Source organism: Nelusetta ayraudi, unplaced genomic scaffold (genome assembly GCF_046127955.1).
Source record: "Nelusetta ayraudi isolate G7.1 ecotype Tasmania unplaced genomic scaffold, CSIRO-AGI_Nayr_v1 ptg000102l, whole genome shotgun sequence".
NCBI lineage: Eukaryota > Metazoa > Chordata > Actinopteri > Tetraodontiformes > Monacanthidae > Nelusetta > Nelusetta ayraudi.
In genome coordinates, this window is record NW_027466152.1 from 632,925 (window position 1) to 645,076 (window position 12,152).

General features: G+C 48.7%; 1 protein-coding gene across 3 annotated transcripts in view; it reads right to left on the minus strand.

Moving 5' to 3' along the window:
* Positions 1–12,152, minus strand: part of adarb1b (adenosine deaminase RNA specific B1b) — a 69,611-nt gene that overhangs the window by 33,216 nt on the left and 24,243 nt on the right. For 2 of the 3 annotated variants that reach the window (XM_076048472.1, XM_076048471.1), the window contains exon 2: positions 8,790–8,861. The exons of the other annotated variant lie outside the window; for it this stretch is intronic. The gene's annotated coding sequence lies outside the window, so the exon portion shown is untranslated. The remainder of the gene's footprint in view (positions 1–8,789; positions 8,862–12,152) is intronic. 3 annotated transcript variants of the gene reach the window in all.

Consider the following 12,152-nt stretch of genomic DNA (forward strand, 5'->3'; position numbering starts at 1 on the left):
AATTATCCTGGCCTGTCGGGATTGTTAATCCCAGATGAGCCGCAGTGGGAAAAAAAACAAAACTAAAAGCATCTTTGAGATGTTACACACACCATCAGCTCCAGCTGGTTTTTCCCAGCAGGTTGCTGGATTTGAGGACTGGCCCCGCCCACTCATTCATATTAATAAGGGTTTAACAGCAGCTTTATAGACATTTATATTACAAACTGAACCAACAAACACTGTCAGAGGGAGTGAGCCGTGTGCAGCTTCCGTACTGAACAGGCTCTCGATCGCTTCACTTTTTTCATTCTGCATCTCTGTGAAACCCCCACCAGCCTCAGCCCCACCCCCCTCCCATTTCCTCGGCCAATCAAAAGGTAGTCCGTAAATAATACAGGAGTTTATAAAAGTCGGCCCGGTAAGTGCAAGGTTTGACACAAAAACGTAACGCATGGCGAGTTCACTGAAGGAGGCTTTAAATGGAAGTCAAGTGAGGCTCTGCAAATTGTGCTTAAGTACAGCACTTAGCTTTCGTCGTAGCGGCTACATTCCTTTACTGTTACACAAGCTGAGACTGAATCTCGGACGCTGCTTCCCGGAACAGCGACGACATGAAGTCAGCCCTAGGAACCCGTCAAAAGTCTCCAAATCGCTGTGAGCGGCGCTGAAAAAGCACCCAAGACTTTCTTTTCATTTCTTCTCCGGCAGCACGAGGCTCCAGTCAGACTCCCTGCAGATCGCACAACTTTAAAAATCACAGACTTGAAATGAAAAAAATACTCTGACTTTGGAGCAGAAAATTCAGGAAGTGCAAGTGACAGTTTTAAGCTGTTGTTTGCCTACGTGAAAGTAATAACCAATAATAAAGAGCTATATGTGTGGAGTTTTGTTCTCCCTGACTCTGCTGGGTTCTCTCCGGGTTCTCCGGCTTCCTCCCACACTCCATAAACATGCATGTGAGTTGAATTGGGAACTCTAAATTGACCAAAGGTGTGTGTGTGACTGCGAATGCTTGTCTGTCTCTGTTTGTCTCTATGTGGCCCTGTGACGAACTGGCCACTTGTCCAGGGTGTCACCTTGTCTTCGCCTTCTGACAGCTGGGGGAGGCTCCAGCTGACCCCTATGGCCCTGAGCTCAGGAAGAAGCAGGTATAGAAAACGGATGGATTTACACTACCAGTCAAAAGTTTGGACAAAGGCGGCTGTTTAGAAGAATCTCAATATAAAACGTGTTTGAGTAATTTGAAACTTTTATTGTTTCGTACATAATTCCATGTGTGTTCTGATGCCTTCAGTGTGAAACTGCACATGTCAACAGTCAGGAGAACGAAAGAAAAGATATTCAATTTATATTGTGCGTCCAAACCTTCGACAGGTAGTGTATATATTTTGTTTGTTAGGTTTTTGACTGTTTTGGTGCCAAGTTGCAACTGAGGACGCCCTTAGCGCAGAAACAGGAGCACAGCTCAGTTCAGTTTAGTTCACTGTAGTTCAGTTGAGTTGGATCTGCATGCCTGCAGGACTGACAGGATCATCAGTCACAGCAACTTTGTCCATTATCTTTGTTGCGCCACATCATCAGTCCGCTGATGACAGTCTCATCAGGCCCAACAGGCCGTGACTCGGCTATTTTCGCTGTGTGTGTGTGTGTGTGTGTGTGTGTGTGTGTGTGTGTGTGTGTGTGTGTGTGTGTGTGTGTGTGTGTGTGTGTGTGTGTGTGTGTGTGTGTGTCTCGTCGGTCTGTTCTTGGCACGACGGACGGAGCAGCAGATGTGAGCAGCAATTTGGAGCCCAGGGAGACTCTCTGCCGCGTGCCACAAAGCATCATGGGTAAATCTGCCGCTGCTGAACTCGACTACTCGACTTTGGTGACGCGTCGCCCTGCTGCTCTCACACCCCCCCCCCCCCCCCCCCCCCCCAACACACACACACCGCCGGCGTCTGCCACGACCTCTGCCTGACCTCCAAAAGCACGGCGCCATCTGATTGGCTGCGACCGAGTCAAAACAGAAGCTCTGTTGTGACTAAAATGAAGGCATGCATAAATAAAAACGGCGCACTGCTTGTTTGTGAATGAGGCTGCAGCAGGAGGCTGCACTATTTGTACACACTGTACACTCACTGCGTCAGGCGAGTCGCACGCTGTGTTGCACCGCTCGGGGTGTGTGTGTGTGTGTGTGTGTGTGTGTGCGCATGTGTGTTTATATAACTAGTTTCCTAACACTGGACTGGGTCACACTCACGCTGCAATAGAATAAAAGGCGGACAGATGAGGGAGGAAGAGAGGGAGGGAGGGAGGGAGTGGGCAACAACCGAAACACTCCTCTGGTTGGAGGGAGATAAGAAACAAAATGTGGCAGAAATATGGGCGGAGCTTGGCGAAGGGCGCCGACACGGGCGCAACTTGTTCTCCCAACGAGTGGGGAACGAGGAGCGGGCGGCGGCGGCCAGATTTGGGATGACAGTGCGAGAAACTAACATCCGATAGGTGGGCAGAGGCTGCGGAGGCGAGCAGACGCAGACAGACAGGCGGCGGCGGCGGGGGCGTTTCTGACACGGGCAGACATCGAGGTCACGGCTGTCACGGCCGCTTCTCGTTGTTGTGCTTTTGTGCGGCGTGCAGCCGAGGACGGCGACACCGACGACCTCACAGCTCATTTCTTTCTGGTTTTTCCCCCCAAAGACGTTCCAGACGTTCATGATCGTGGTAATGATCCTGATGCTGATTATTAAACACGCTGCAACTGAACCATTAGGACACAATGATGCACTTTAAACTCAAACAGAGGGAGAAAAAAAAAATAGGATTTCCAATTGAAAGAGGCTCCGGCGCCAATTGGTTTCATGATGTTTTGTTCAGGCGTCTCCCGCTTTCTGAACTGCCTGACTATCAATGATTAATATGAAGGTCAAGGCACTTGGGGAGAAGTTTGGAAGTCAAAGAGGGCGACACAGCGGAAGTTTTAGATGTGAAAGATGAAGAGCCAAGATGGGAAGGAGAGAGGGAGACAGCAGAAGATGAGGAGGAAAAAAAAAAAAAAAGGACTGAAATTTCGACGAGATGGATTTTAATGACCGTTGGGTGCTTCTTTTTCTAAGACGCTGCTGCATGTTGCAGTCATTTATGAAAGAAAAACACATTGCAAAAACAGTCTTGTGAAGAAAACAGCTGAAAAAACAAGAGAAAATGGCCAAACAGGAGCCAGATGATTAACTTGCTGCTTCATCATCACCATCATCACCGTGCTCGTCTTCCAAGGAACACAGTCAGTGGGGTCGTCGTAGCGCAGGCGTGGGAGCGCGCACGCACTGACGCACGCACACACAGCAGCACAATAACAATTCTACCTGCGCTGTCTTGTTTTCGCGCTCACGACCGCACAATGTCAAGAGTGACATTGAAATCCAAGGAATCCTCCACGAGCAACAACGGCACCACCAGCAGGCCGAGGCTGAGAGGCCCCGGAGACTCCCGGAGACGTCCAACCAGCCGCTTGGAGAAAGTGCAAAGGGATGTCGGCGGTCCATAGGAAGCTCCGCCCCCTGAGGCATGATGTGACTGTGTTTACATCAACAGTCAATCAAACACACATGATGCCACCTGACTGCCTGGAGTGCACTTCAACATGTCGGTTCAAAAAAAAAAAGTCCTGTCATTTCATGCGTGCAACCATCCAAAGAGGAGAAAAAAAAAAGAAAAAAAAAAAGAGTCCATTTGTCATTGTACCGCATGAATTTTTCATTTTGCGGACAGAGCCGCGGCAAATGGCTCCGACTCGGACGGCGACGCAACAGCAGTGGGGGCGAAGGGGGGGGGGGCTTTCCGACAGAGCGATCAAAACTTCCAAGAGAAAAATGTTCTGTATATGTTTCCTGTACACACCGAGCACGAGGCCAATATGCATCGAAAATTAGCTAAGCAACTAAAGTTTGGCGCTCGCGCTGAAGGAGAAACAATGGAGTTCGACTACATCTTCAAGTGACGACGTCCTGGCGATCGTTACACTACAAAAGAAAAAAAAAAGAATAAAAGTCTTTTGCTCCACCCAATATTGCTCTTGTGAGAGAAGATTGGCATAGTTCAACACGACGATCCAGGAGCTCAAATGTTATTACCCAGTGAAATTTGGCCGGTACTTTAGAATGTCCGTCAGACAATTTTTAAAGAACTGCCCCGTCAACTGGCTCCACGTTTGCAGAGGGAGAGAACAAACGACCAAGAGTCCATTGATCGGAAAAGTTTTGGATGAGACGTCATCGACATACCGTCATGAAATCATTTTGATTGGTCAGAGGTCTTGCCGGTCAACTTTTCTCCGCCGCAAACTTCGATACAAGAGCAAGAAGAAAAAACTGCCGCTTTTTCGGACCTTTAAGCATCAAGAAATCGCCGCCGCCCCCTGCAGGTCATTGTGGTCGCCACACTAGAAACCCACGACAGGGATTTCCCCTACGAAGGCTTGGAAGTCAGGTTGTGTGTGTGTGTCTGTGTGTGTGCGCAGCAGAATCCGGATCCACCTTCCCAGCCTCCTGCTGCCACTCCACTCTGTGTTCCGCCCGGCTGCTCCGGCCTGCCGACTAAGAGGTTTGCGGTGCGGCGGCGGCGAGGGATGCAAAGCTCTTGAAAAAACCTGAAAGGCCGGCAAATTTGCCCATGCATGCACAATGGCCGGTATACAACCTATCAATATTAATATTTGAAATTCCAGAGCTGGCGCACTTCCTGCTACTCCGGGGGCGAAGCGGCTCACATCCATCCTGAGCGTCGCCCTCGGGGGATTCCGCTAAGTGGAGTGACGATGTAAAAGTCGTCGGACGCATTGAGAGGAAAATGAGGTTGACGTTTATTTTGGACGACGGAGCTCTCATCGGCCCATTGGCTGGTTCCAGATGGATAATCCCGGGTTTGGCTCCTCTTGTTGGAGGGGGCCAGTTTTAGAAAGTGGAGTAAAGAAAAAAAAAAAGAAAAAAAATGCACTTCCGTCAAAAAAATGATCGGAAAGCAATTGGAACTGTTTGCAGTTCAGCAGGGTCTCACTAGAGGGAGCTCAACCTGTCACAGGCTTCTGTCCTCGTATCGTTTTCCATTTTCGATATCGCAATGATTTTTGATTTTCTTTTTTTTAAGTGCGGTAAATTCTTTTGACAGTGTCAGGAACGGAGATTCAGTTTTTAACTCAGAGTTTTGTCTTCATTAACGTCAATAGATGAAAATCAGATGCAGCCACCGGGCTGCAGTCAGTCTGACTTGAAGACATTTCACGATGAAAAACACGAATTGGCGTTTAATCCAACCACCGTCTGAGCAGAAACACGGAAAATGAGAAGACACGTGACACACACACTAATTACACACACACACACACACACACACACACACACACACACACACACACACACACACACACACACACACACACACACACACAGTACAACTCCACTCCTCTCCGTCATCACACACTCTCGCAGTCTCATCGTAACTCAGAGTTCTAATTACAGCCTCCTCATTAATCAGCGCCAGCTGCAATTGTACTAATTCCTGTGTGTAATCAGATGAAGGTGTGGAAGATCGAATCAGGCTCCTTCTGTCCTGCCAGGCCTGACGCCGTCGCAAGGAACCCACCGCTGGCTTCTGCTGTCGTCACTTACAAACGCGTCGGGAAAAAAAGGATAGGAGCGAGCAGCAGCAGCAGCAGCAGCAGCAGCAGCAGCAGCAGCAGCAGCAGCGGCAGCGGAACAATAACACCTCAGACTGATCCCCTCAGCCGGAGCCTCTCAGACGTGACGCTGCTGCCAAAGTACGTAAACACAAAGTCGTAGCAGGAGAATCAATGAGAGGTTTAACGGCAGCTGCAGGTGTCTGTCTGTGTTTTGTACAGTGTGAAACAGACGTCAGGCGGACGGACAGACGGACGTTAAGCAGAAGCGTCTCCTCGGCTGGCAGCAGCAGCTTTCACATCTGCGTGGCTCCTCCCACTCCCAGCTTCCAGAACAAACGGCGGCTTTGATACAGAATCCGTCTGCCTCCCCGGGCTTGGAGGGAAGCCCTGCCTGTGTGTGTGTGTGTGTGTGTGAGTGTGCCGGCCAGTCGTGGCGACAGGAAGGACGAGAGGCTCTCGAGGAACAAACAGAGGGACGGAGGGAGAAGGAGTGCAGGTATCTTGCAGCTGGAGTCGTCATATAAACAGAGGTTCCCTCTGATCAGAGCTGCCACACTGACTCACTGCCTCCTGGAGCACACACAACATATGGTGGTGGTGTTGGTGGGGAGTGGGGGGGGGGCAGCTAGCAAGGTTTAGCTGTGATGTTTTAGGCAGTACGACGCTGAAGATGATGATTTTTTTCCCCCCCCGAAAAGCAGGACTCGACAGGCGAAAAAAAGAAAGTACAAAAATCAGCGGCTTTCCAAAAGCAACACGACAGAGACTTGATTCACGAGGACGAGCTCGTGAGAAAAGAAACGGGGGGGGATGAACGGCAGGGGGAGAGGACTTCCTAACGGAGAAAAACAACCCCTGAGTCTGACTGCTGACCGGGATGATTAGCACAAAAAAAAAAACGACAATTAGGAACAACAAAGAGGCTCGATTGATTGTTCATTTCTCATTTTTTCAGAAAGTGGCCAAAAGACCAGAAAGTTCGGAGCTCAAAGTGAAAGCAAACACAGAGAGGTTTGTCCCAGTGGTGGGCGGGGCTTGGTGCAGGAAATACACTCCGACCTGTCAACCATTTCAAGGAAGGGAACAATCTTGAAAAGTCAAAGTTAATTACCCAGAGAGACTTTCTTATTCTTTTTTTTTTTTTAACTATCGGCGGCACGCTGTGCGTTTGCTGAAAACCCAAACTGGTGAGTAGTGTAAAAACATTAATCTGGAACCAAATTTCAGTTCCATCCAGTAAGCAGAAGATAACCGAGGCACTGGTGGCTTTAAATTGTCCTTGAAAAACCTTGAAATGCAGTGAATGAAACCTGAATCTCCACCATTCGGTGCTTGCTGTTCGATGGGGTCAAAGGTCACCCTTCGAGCGGTTTCATTTCACCGAGCAGACGCGCGAGCAAAACAGCCGACACCGATGAAACACGGCCGACCCAGTTTGTGGCGGCGCTAAAATTTGCTCATCGCAGACAGATGCCTTCCAAAAAAAACAAAAAAAAACAAAAACATTAAACAAGAGGTAATATTATTCCGCGCCGCTCTCATCGTCACCCAGTTACATCACTGCTGGCAAACTTGGCAACGCTGATGTAATGAATCACCGCCGAGAGCCTCACCTGCTGCGGCTGCTGGGAGCGAGAAAACTGTTCAAAACAACCTTGAAAAGTCGGAAGACGAGGAACTTTTGGGAAATTTGGAAAAGACACAAGAAGGCCGTCACACAAAATCAACACAGCGTCCACAGTTCCTCAAATTATACACACAAAAAATGTGGATGATTCCGAATGACTCACTGACTCGGCTTCATGTCGGCTCCGCACTTGGCCAGCACTCAGTGGCGGGATCACAGTTCAATGCTGCTTTAAGTAAATCTGTGGCGGTGGAAGGGAAAGCCAGTTGCGAGCATGCGACGCGACGGCGGCTCCGGGAATGTTGCAGCCGTAAACACCACGCAGCTGCCTGCGCAGGAACCAGGCGCCGCCGGCCGGACCCTCGGATCCACATCGCCGGGAAACAACAGCAGGTGCAGTTCACATGTGGGCTGCACACAGCTTGGACCCAATACAAAATGTGTCTGTGTGTGTGTGTGTGTGTGTGTGTGTGTGTGGGGCTGTACCAAGTCTGATGTTTAGATGAAAATGTTTCCTGTGCTGTTTATATTCAAACCTGATGCCCAGTCTTGTTCAATGATCTATTGCAGATTTTTTTTTCAAGCCTTATGAGCAACAACAACAACCAAAACAAACAACAAAATGCTCCACACTGAAACACCAACATATGTGACCCCTTGCTGAAGCCCCAGCGAGGACCAGGCCACAATCAGCACCTTCCCTCCACCACCTGGAAGCTGCATGCGGCTCTTCTTCGCCTCTGCAGTGGCTCCCTTTAGCATTAAAAAACAACAACATTTCAGCCATTTTTATGGTCCCCCGTTCACATGGAGAGGACATTTTTTTGAAACCGAGCGTGTTGGAGGAAAAGTATTTGAAAAAAAAAAAAGACAGATTACACGAAGCCGTCCCTAAAAATATCCGCATGTACACGGAAACGCTGGAAAGTACTCACGCCAGCCCTTATGTGGCGCTGTGGTTTTACTCCCTGAGTTCCAGCGGAGGAAGAAGAAGACCTGGAGCCTGATGTGGTGAGAGTCCCAGTCAAGCAGCACCAACAACCACCTTCACCAAGTTCACAGTCGCTTCGCGCCACGACTTCCCCCGAGTAGCTGGCGTGCGATTGGCTGGTTTCGCCGCTTGGGTTAACAAGCAGTAGAACATTGTAGCTAATAAAGTAAAGTGGCAACTCTTCGCCCTCTTCATCTAATGTGACTCTACATTTGGCAGCCAGCGCTCCAGCCCCAACCTCAACACTCAACAACTTCAAAGAGACCGACGGCGGGGCTGGAAACCATCTAAGAGGGTGGGTCCCTGTTCTCCAAGTCGCTCCAACGTCTGAAAATACCACAAAACCCCCTTCACAGCTGCCTCCTCCTCCTCCTCCCCTCCGTCTCTCTCTCTGAAAGTCTTCTTGCATTATTTTTTTTTTTTTTTTGTGCTTAGGCTTCTCCTCAAGAGATTCACCTGAAATGCTGCAGCAGCTTAAAAAACAACAACCGAACAAACAAACAAAAACCACCAATGAGTGGTGAACTCACCGTTCCGCAGAGCAGTGGCGTGTTTCCCTCCAGTCTGCTGCAATCCAGCGAGGCCACGAGGAGCAGCAGCACCTGCAGGACGGAGAGCAGACGGCCGGTCGGTGCCGAGTCCTCAAAACGACATCATAAACTCCACCAGATCGGCTATACGGTCATTTCGCAAAACAAAAGCCATATTTCTAAAGTTTCGACAAAGTACACGACAGACAGACAGACAGACAGACAGGACAACTAGAAGTATGAAGGAGCAGTGTGTGCCAGCAGAGCCGCTTTTCATCAAGTCTCATCTCCCTCTTCCTGCCCTTCCCACCACCCCCCTGCTTGCTCCCTCCGCGGCGCCAGCATAAGGCTTGACCACAGTCATGCACCATACTGTCATCTTCTTCTTCTTCTTCTCTTTTAGCCACCCGAGGCTACATCAACCAGAAACAAGGCCATGCACGTCCTCGGGCGCTCCAGGCAGGAAGTTCCAGCTATCAGCCGGCGGTCGACGCCCCTCCGACCCCGCCGACCCCACCGACTCCACCCCGGGCAGCGGTTGAAAACTACCACCAACAGTGCTGACGACGGAAAGCAATGTTTTTTAGTTTTTTTTTTTCAATCCAAGAAGTGAGCAAGGGCTGTGCTGCCATCCCGTCGCATTAGCAGCAGCCCGTCAACCACTCGGGAGGGAGGCGGTCTTGACAACATTAACTCGGGGACTGACTGACAGCTTGAAGATGAACCTGGGCCACAGGCGACCCACAACATTCTAATTCATTCAGATCTGGCGCCGGCCAAAACAGCGACAAGAAAAGAAAGGAAATAGGGGCGACGAAGTGGGGGTGCATTGGCTGTAAATGAGCGCAGGCTTATGCATTAATTTCTATAAATATATTGATATGTATACATATTATATACTGTGATTGAATGCAAACTGAGATAAAAATGCATTTTTTTTTAATTTATTTTTTTACGCTGCAACGACTTCCTGCTAGTCGCCTCACTAAGGCCTGTGGGTGAAGCTGCACCATATGGTCTCTCTGCTCAGGCATATGGGCAACTAGAGGAAGACACGCTGTCTGCCACATCCTTCAATTCACTGTGTGTGTGTGTGTGTGTGTGTGTGTGTGTGTGTGTGTGTGTGTGTGTGTTGCCTCAATTCACATTGAGTTTGTTAATGTTATTGTTGTTGTTGTCATAGTCATTGTCGTGTTAAAGCACATAAAGCAACATTTCACAAGGTTCAAACAGACCACATTATATCAGACTGTTTACCGACTGTTTGCACTGACTGCAAAGAGGAGCACAGAATAGTAAATTGTCTGCGGCGAGTTGTGTGGTGCAAACATATGCAAACATGAAATATGAATGCAGCATACATAGATTTTATCTATTATGCATGAAATAAACTCAATTTATATGAAAATAAATGCATCCATCTCAAGGTTTTCTAGTCGATATATTATCGTCATTAAATCTAAATGAACGATGAGTCAAAGTTGCTCACTCGATCTGAGACGTGACATTCAGCAGGGCTGCAACGATTCCTCGAGAGCCGCCTCCATTAACGAAAACTCCTCCAGGCTAATTTTCTGCTTCCGTTACTCCTTGTTTGTTCCACTTTCAACCCACACTGTGGTCTCTGGCCCGGGTTATTTCGAGCACGACACACCCAAATAAATCAAAACAATCAGATGTCTTTACTGATGATTACTGTTAAACATTCTTGTGTAACTGTGGGTTAATTAAGCCAAACTGAATGGAGAGATTAATGGGGATAAAATAAGTGCAGCCTCAACACACACAGTGTTCATTGTTTGCTCGCTATCTGAAATCTTCACGCAGGTCGTGACTGTGGAGGGAACCATCGCGCTGCTGAGCTCAGGACAAATTCACTAAAATAATAAATAATACAGGAAAAAGCCCGGAGAGTTCGGTGGGGCTGCAGCCCTGCAGCTTCCAACCTGCTGCTGGCTGCTGCAGCGTGGAGGTCAGTGTGGCTGCAGTGAGGGACCGCAGGCGCCAAATAAACAGCCGAGGGGAGGGGGGCCTGACTGTCCAGGTCATCAGCAGTTCATCAGTGGAAAAAAAAAAAATCCAATAAGGTGACGATTCCATTGAAGAAATTCTGAGAGATTTGCCTTTTTTAAAAACATTTTTTGACCCGGTTTTCTCAACAATTCATGCCGGTCGTACGACACGACAACCAGCTGAGCAATTTGGCCTTAATGAAGCAGAAACAAAGTGCTTGTGTTGTGTGCTGCTTCTTAAATGAGCTTTCTTGTAAAAGCCTGACCCCCCTCCCTCACCCTCTCAGGGTTAGCGGAGCCTGACCTGAGCTAATCCCAACTTTTAACACGGCCGTAATGAACCCGCTTGTTCAGCGAGCGAAGGAGGGAAAAAAAAAAAAGGTTCACTTAGCGTCTTTAAAGTGACGTCGTGACAATCGGAACCGCTGCCCAGTGATCTGTGTCTGCACCGCAGCGGTCGGCGCCCGGAGACACTGTTGTTACAAAACAACACTGAGCTACCGATGGATCTGCTGGAGCTCCTCCAATCAGCCGCAAGCTCACTTCCAAAGATGTGATTAAGCCTTTGTCTGCAAGTGGCTGCTGCAGCACTGACAAAAAAAACCCACCCTTGACAGGATCAGCTGGTGAGTTTCCATCTCAGAGCCTGTTTAATGTGCATTTTGAAAAGTGCTGCATTGGAAGCATCACAATTGGTAAAACTTCATAAAATTCACAAGAAAATGTTGGTGAATTTCCCTCATTCTTCTGCTGATTAACAAGTCTGCTTCCCTCTGTGCTTTAGAGAACTTATTCCCAACAAACCTCTTGATGGAAACAAAATTTGCTTAAAATCTCTTAAAATATTTTCAAAGAAAGTCAACTTGTCGGTGCTCCCAGGTCAAATCATCTAAGCCTCCAACAGGAGCTGCATGGCAGCAGGACTCCAGGTTCTGCAGCTGCTGCCAGAAAAGTTTGAGGGCCGAGTCCAAAAAAAAAAAAAAGAAAAAAAAAATGCAGCCGGCTTTGCAACCTTCTTTGTCATATTGACACTCCAATTCAGCGCAGGAAGTCTGTTTGTCGTCCCTGGTGGCCTCTGCCTTCATCTCATACATATGCATCCGAGCAAGAAAGAAAAAGACAAATCTTTGAAGAGATGTTGCAGCTTTGTACAAAGTTGCTGAGTGTGACGCGACTAGCGAGAGGAGGAGAGACGGACGGACGGACGGACGGACGGAAGGACGTCGAGGCCGCAGCACGTCCCTGACCTCGGCAGGAGCGAACAACTCTGTGCCATCAACCATCGGCGTCAAGGAGAAACAAACACAACACAAGACAACAGGGCGTGAAGAACGACGGGCCTTTAATTTCC